Genomic DNA, 6,985 nt, shown 5'->3' with positions numbered 1-6,985 from the left:
CATTTGATAACTTTGGACAGTTAGATAAAACCTCTCTTTACCCTTCCCCCTCCACAAAGTGTGTTCATAGGTATACTTGCCAAAACTCACAGAAGAGAAGACTTATTTTAAAGAATATATAAAATTTTTTTTTTTTTTTTTGAGACAGAGCCTCAAGCTGTCACCCTGGATAGAGTGATGTAGTGTCACAGCTCACAGCAACCTCTAACTTGTGGGCTTAAGCGATTCTCTTGCCTAAGCCTCCCAAGTAGCTGGGACTATAGGCACCCACCAAGTCGCCTGGCTATTTTTTGGTTGTAGTTGACATTGTTGTTTGGCAGGCCCAGGCTGGATTCGAACCCGCCAGTTCTGGTGTATGTGGCTGGCGCTTTAGCTGCTTGAGCTACAGGTCCCAAACCAGAATGTGTAAATGTTTTTGTAGTATACGTGAAATGGGAGGGTAGGAACAAGGCATGTGGAGGTGAATAGTTAAATTGAATGGGACCAGAATTTCACCATTTTTTTATTTTTTTAATTTAGGTATTCCTCCCCTACCCCCCAGCCATGTGGTCGCACTGTGTCTTCCAGGCTTGACTCAAACTCCTAACTGAACTCAAGTGATCCTCTTGCCCTGGCCTCCTGAGTAGCTGGGACTACAGGCACTTGCCATTGCACCTGGCTGTTTTTTTAAATGTAGTGTCTTATATTTCACTTCTTTTAATTTTTATATGAGACACTTCTATGAAATAGATTCCTTTTGCAGCTTTTCTGCAAATATTTTATTCTTTCCATAGCATTTAATATATTGCAACTGAAGTTCAGTAGATGCCAACTAAATTCGTTACATGTACCTGGGTAAAAATGTTTGTTCTGTATTTATAATCTTAGGACTTCACAGATGAACCAAAAATAGTCCTACAGGTACTTGTGGAAACATAAAAATAACTTATCAACTTATCACTTTCTTATGTTTAGTATTATTGTGATATGCTAGTGGTCCTTTATTAGGTATTAGTAATTTGGTAAATAAATTGATCATTAAATTGAGAATAAGATTAAGTACACATCTATTTCCTAGTAACTAGAAATAATTCACAGTACCCAAAAGTAAAATACATGGCTCAGTATGTTCAAGGATTTCATAATTTACTTAGGGAGAAAAGGTATACATAAAGTTTCATCTTTTATTATTTTAACTCACAAAGATTCAATTATTTATGTTAGGAAAACATTGGGGATGGAGAAAGAAAGCAATTTCAAAAGCCATTATTTACTCAGTGAACTTATGTTCCAGGCAGGATACATGAGTCAGGTGTTATCTGTTCCTGGGTGGTAAAGGGGATCAGAATGTATCACTCCAAAATATGCCCCTTTGGCATATGGATTATTTTGAGCTGAAAGCAGTTAGAATCAACAGATGCAGAAAGAAGGCTTGGAGCTTCCCTTATATGACTAAAAGCAGAAACTTCTGGGAAATGAGGATTGCCATAAATCCCTTCTCCACAGGAATTTTATTTTCATGAAGAAGACAGAAAGCACTGAGATGAGCCTACTACAAATGTTTCTAAAATAACCTTTTTCTTTCATTAGTTTCTCTATACTTTGTACTTCTTTACAATTTACTGACCCTAAAGGCCCATACTCCATCCCTTTCCTTTGTCTACTTACCTTCACAATTGATTGCCTTTTGTTAAAATGGTTTATAAGCCTGTGAATCAAACAGCTTCTTTGGATTTTTACTTCTTTTCTGTGAAGGTCCCATGAAACACAAAATATTAACAATCAGTAAAAGAAACATAAGGATTTTTTGCTGTTAACTTATCTTTTGTCAGTTTAATTTGCAGGTTCCTGCTATTGAACTTTAAAGAGAAAGGAAAAGGACTTTTTTCCTCCTTATAATTCCTCTCAGTGTGAGCATCTTACACTAAATGTGGCACTCAATATACTTGATATACTTTTTGTATAAATTTTTTATATTATGACTCCTAAATGTCCTCCAGCTATGGATATCTGGAGCTCAACTACATAAATAATGTGTATTTCTTTCCTTTTTATTGTTTTTTTGAGACAGGGTCTCATTCTGTTGCCTCTTCAAGAGTGCAGTAGTGTCATTTCATCAGCTCACTGCAGCCTTAAACTTCTGGGCTCAAGCAATCCTCCTGCCTCAGCCTCCCAAGTAGCTGGGACTACAGGCATGTATCACCATTCTCTGCTAGTTTTTTCTATTTTTGTAGAGAACATAGTCTTTCTCAGGCTGGTCTCAAATGTCTGACCTCAAGTGATCCTCCCACCTCAGCCTCCCAGAGTGCTAATGATACCTGTTTCAATGCGTATGATTAAACTGGCTGTGTTAGACTTATTGAGAGACATTATTTGCTATATTTTAATATAACCTGCTGACTAGAACCTACTTCACTACCCCACCCTAATAAGATAACTCAAGATAACATCATTCAGGATGGTTTATATGCTTAAGTTTTGATATTGGTATCCCAAAAATAGTTTTTAAAACTTAGTTTATGCCGGGTGTGGTGGATCACACCTATAATCCCAGCACTCTGGGAGGCCAATCTGGGTGGATTGCCTGAGCTCACGGGTTTGAGACCAGCCTGAGCAAGAGTGAGACCCCATCTATAAAAAATAGCCAGGCATGTGGCCAGCACCTGTAGTCCCAGCTACTTGGGCGGTTGAGGCAAAAGAATCATGTGAGCCCAAAAGTTTGAGGTTGCTGTGAGCTACAACATGGTGACACTCTACCAAGGGCAACAGAGTGAGACTCTGTTTAAAAAAAAAAAAAGAAAGTTAGTTTGTAATTAAAAGGATTGAAGCAGATGATGGAACTTGTGTTGGACCTTGAAGGAAGTATTTTAGCTTAGAATAGCAACTTGAACATAGGAGAGGATGTAGAGAAACCTATCTAACCAAAATTTATTTGAAAATAGTGGGAGATAAGTTGGGTGTGGTGCCTCACACCTGTAATCCTGGAACTCTGAGAGACCCAGGACAGGAGGATTGTTTGAGGTCAGAAGCTCAAAACCAGCCTGAGTGAGAGTGAGACCCCATCTATACAAAAAATAGAAAAAAATTACCCAGATGTGGTGGTGTGTACTTATAGTCCCAGCAACTCCAGAGGCTGAGGGAGGAGGATTGTTTGAGCCCAGGAGTTTGAGGTTGCAGGGAGCTATGATCATGCTACTGCACTCTATTCAGAGTAAGACTCTATCTCAAAATAAGAAAAGAAAATTGTGTGGGATAAGTTAGAGAATTTGGATTAAGAGATTTAAATAGAGAGATGACATGATTAAAAAATTGTTTTAGAAAGCTAGGTTTAGAAGAAATCTATTGAATGTATAATAAGAAGAGGCTATTAATCGAAAGACCATTGATTTATTGAATAAATTCCAGTGACAGGTGGTAATGACTAGACTAACAGCAACATGAATGGTCATAATAATTTGGAGTAATGAGATTTGGCTGATTTGGGGAGGTAAGAGATTGTATTATCTTACATTCAAGTCTGTTTCATACAATCATAATAATTTGGTGTAGGTGAACACCTACTTCCTCTTTTCAGATGATGAAAGTGAGAAGTGGAACTGTTGGCTGTGGCTTACCACTTGCCGGTGGTTAGGCATTCTTTCTAATACATCAGTTTCATGATGAATTAGTTAGCTTGAGGCAAACTCTCATCTGTTTTGTAAACCCTTCTACTTCCTTTTTTGTATATTACATTATGTATAGATGAATAATCATACCCACCTAGCCTAATCTTTTTCATCTGCATTTGTGTTTATTACTCTATATATGTTTGTGTGTTTATACCATTACTAGTTAGTTATCTGTTTCTGAAAATCACTAGGAGGTAGGAGATAGCATGCTATAAAAGTATTGCAGACATACCATATTTGTTGGGATCCCTGAGTATAGTCTTTTGTGACTCCATTATTTTTTGCATGTAATATTGCCTTGTCTGTAGTTCTTAGTTTCCTCCCATTTTGCTTGGTAAAATCAGCATATTTTCTAATATTCTTCACTTTTGTGAAATCTTCCTAGTCCTCTACCTTTCTGCAAGGTTGTCTTTTTTCCCTTCTTCCCCAGTAGTCCTTGTGTGCTAAGGGTAGAGAATGTGGTTATGTGTATAGATTCATTGTGTCTGTCCTTCCTTTCCTTCCTTCTGTTATAAATAATGTTTCAGTGAACATTTTTATGCATAATGCTTATATTTGTTATTATTTGATATTATTTTCATAGATACATTCCCAGAAATGTAATTACTGGGTTAAGAGCTGGGAATACTTTGAGGCTCTTGATACATATGTTGCCAACTTGCCTTTTGAAAGAATTTTATGAATTTATATCTCACTAGCAATGTATAGCTGTATCTATTTTACCACATTTTTGGTGGATTGGTTATTTTCATTAGTCTTATACCTTGCCAATTCCATTGCAAAAAAATTTTATCTTACTTAATTTGTATTTCTATATCTAGAATGAGTACTTTTCAGTTTCTTAACGTGTTGTATTTTTCTTTTGTAATTTGTCTTTGACATTTGCCTATTGCACTGGGATTTTAGTATATTTATCAGCTATTTGTAAATTATTTTTTATGCAGAGAAATATAATTAACTTACCAATTCTTTGGATTTTTATTTTATTTATTAATTTATTATTTATTTATTATTTTTTGAGAGAAAGTTCCACTCTTTCACCCTGGTAGAATGCCATGGCATCATCATAGCTTACCTCATAGCTGCCTTAGCCTCCTGAGTACCGGTAGCTGGGACTACAGGCACCCACCACAATTCCCAGATAGTTTTGCTATTTTTAGCAGAGATGGGGGTCTCACTCTTGCTCAAGCAGGTCTCAAACTCCTAAACTCAAGCAATCCATCCACCTCAGCTTCCAGGAATGAGCCATTATGCCAGGCCAATTCTTTAGATTTTTAAATAATTCTATTTTTAAGCTTAAAAATACCCTCCTCACCAAAGCTTTTGAAGTTATTTCTCATACTTTTATTTTTTGTAATTTGATTCTTTTGCATTCCTTTCTATTAGTAGAACTGTCTTTTTATGCACATTTTTAGACCCAGTTTGCCATCAACACTTACCTGCACTACATTTCACTGTTACGTTGTATAAGCTAAAATCTCTATTATATGGAATATTGAACTAGATAACAAAAGGTCAGCTTTCTTTTTCGTTTGAGATAAGAGTCTCACTATGTTACCCTGGGTAGAGTGCTGTGGTGTCACAGCTCATTGCAACCTCCAACTCTTGGGTTTAAGTGATTCTCTTGCCTCAGCCTCCCAAGTAGCTGGGACTACAGGCACCTGCCACAATGCCCAGCTATTTTTTGGTTGTAGTTGTCATTGTTGTTTGGCCCGCCCAGGCTGGATTCGAACCTGCCAGCTCTGGTATATGTGGCTGGCGCCTTAGCGCTTGAGCTACAGGCACTGAGCTGTCTCTTTTAATTTGATCCTTTTCCCATGTGACTGTTATGAGAATAACATATCAAACAAACCTAATTCTGGCGGCACTATTTTTAAGAGGGGAAAGAATAAATCTTTGGCTTTTTTGAGTCACCCTGGGAAATTTCAAAGTTAGTTTAGTGTAAAATACATATTATATTATGAAAGTTTTATTTTTTCTATATTTAGGATCTGATTAGGGGAATGAAAATAGTTGTTTGAAGATACTTGGGTCTTAAGGTAGAATCATGAGTGCCTGAGAAGCAATCTCTGATTACATATTTAATCAAAGTAGCAATAAAAATATACATAGAAAATAACACCTTAGCTATTTCATAAGTGAGGGAAGTCTTTATCCCTTTTTTTTTTTCTTCAGGTAGTCAAGGACATAATGAAGTCAGCATAAAGTAAAGAAAATTATTCTGGTATGACACAGAATTTCTGCTATTTAGACATTTTACACAGACGTATAGAATAGCCTAATAGCCTATCATATTGAGGATGAAGTTGTTAATCACTGCTCTAAGGAAACAAGCCCGTCAGTGTTGAATGAAATTTCCTAAAACTAAAAAATGTTTTGTAGCTTTTATTCAGATTTGGCTGTTATAAATTAAGACAAACAAAAATCACTTTCTAGGCTAAGTCCTTCATACTTAGCTTTCATATTCTAGAACAAACAGACATTTTACTTTGGGTCAGGGGTTTTAAGAGGATCTGTGAAGTCACAACTATTATATTTTCATAATAATTCTCAGATTTATTTGTGTTAATATGCAATGCATTAAACACTGTTATCTTCAAACAAATAAAAAATAAGCATTTAAAATATTTCTCAATCTTAATTTTCAATATAGCAAACATCCATAGTTATAGCCCACATAAAATAAAAACTTTTGGAGTCTTCAGTAAGTCCTAGGAATGTAAAAAGGTCAGGAGATCAAAAAGTCTAAGACTCCTTCCTATAAGACATTATTACTCTTTTCCTTTGAAAAATAAATGCACATACCCAGTTTTTCTTCTTTGTTTCTATTGCTTTTGGATATAGTCCCAGCCGTTTATACTTGTAACTCCTAGTCGCAGTAACTAATTTCTGTTTTACAGAGGTAGATCATTGAGGACTATGTCATTTTACCAGACTAGCAAGAGCTCACGAGCATACACAGCACAATTTTAACAGTTACTGATATGTCTTCTGCACCTTTTTCTCTCTTTCTTTTCCTTCCTTCCTTCCTTCTTTTTTTAAAGAGAGGGTCTACCTTTATGGCTGAGGCCAAAGTGCAATGGTGTCATCATAGCTCACTACAACCTCAAACTCCTAGTCTCAAGCCATCCTCCCACCTTGGCCTTCTAAAGTGCTGGGATTGCAGGCATGAGCCACCATACTGGCCTTTCACCCTCTTAAAGTAGCAAAAATAAACTCTCATTAACATGACTCTAATCTTTGTTAATAATGTATAAGAATAAGAAGCAAAAGTATGTAAATTTAAAACAATGCATAGTAATCAATGTTTCAGTATTTTATCTTTTTTTTTTTTTTTT

At 36.0% G+C, this 6,985-nt stretch overlaps 1 protein-coding gene across 5 annotated transcripts in view; it reads left to right on the top strand.

Annotated features, from left to right (window-relative positions):
* The window catches only part of BAZ2B (bromodomain adjacent to zinc finger domain 2B), a 271,958-nt gene that overhangs the window by 13,137 nt on the left and 251,836 nt on the right, over positions 1–6,985 (top strand). The window lies entirely within an intron of this gene.

This window comes from Otolemur garnettii, unplaced genomic scaffold (assembly GCF_000181295.1).
Source record: "Otolemur garnettii isolate 467f Iridium unplaced genomic scaffold, OtoGar3 scaffold00098, whole genome shotgun sequence".
NCBI lineage: Eukaryota > Metazoa > Chordata > Mammalia > Primates > Galagidae > Otolemur > Otolemur garnettii.
This window is presented reverse-complemented; position numbering and strand designations above follow the sequence as displayed.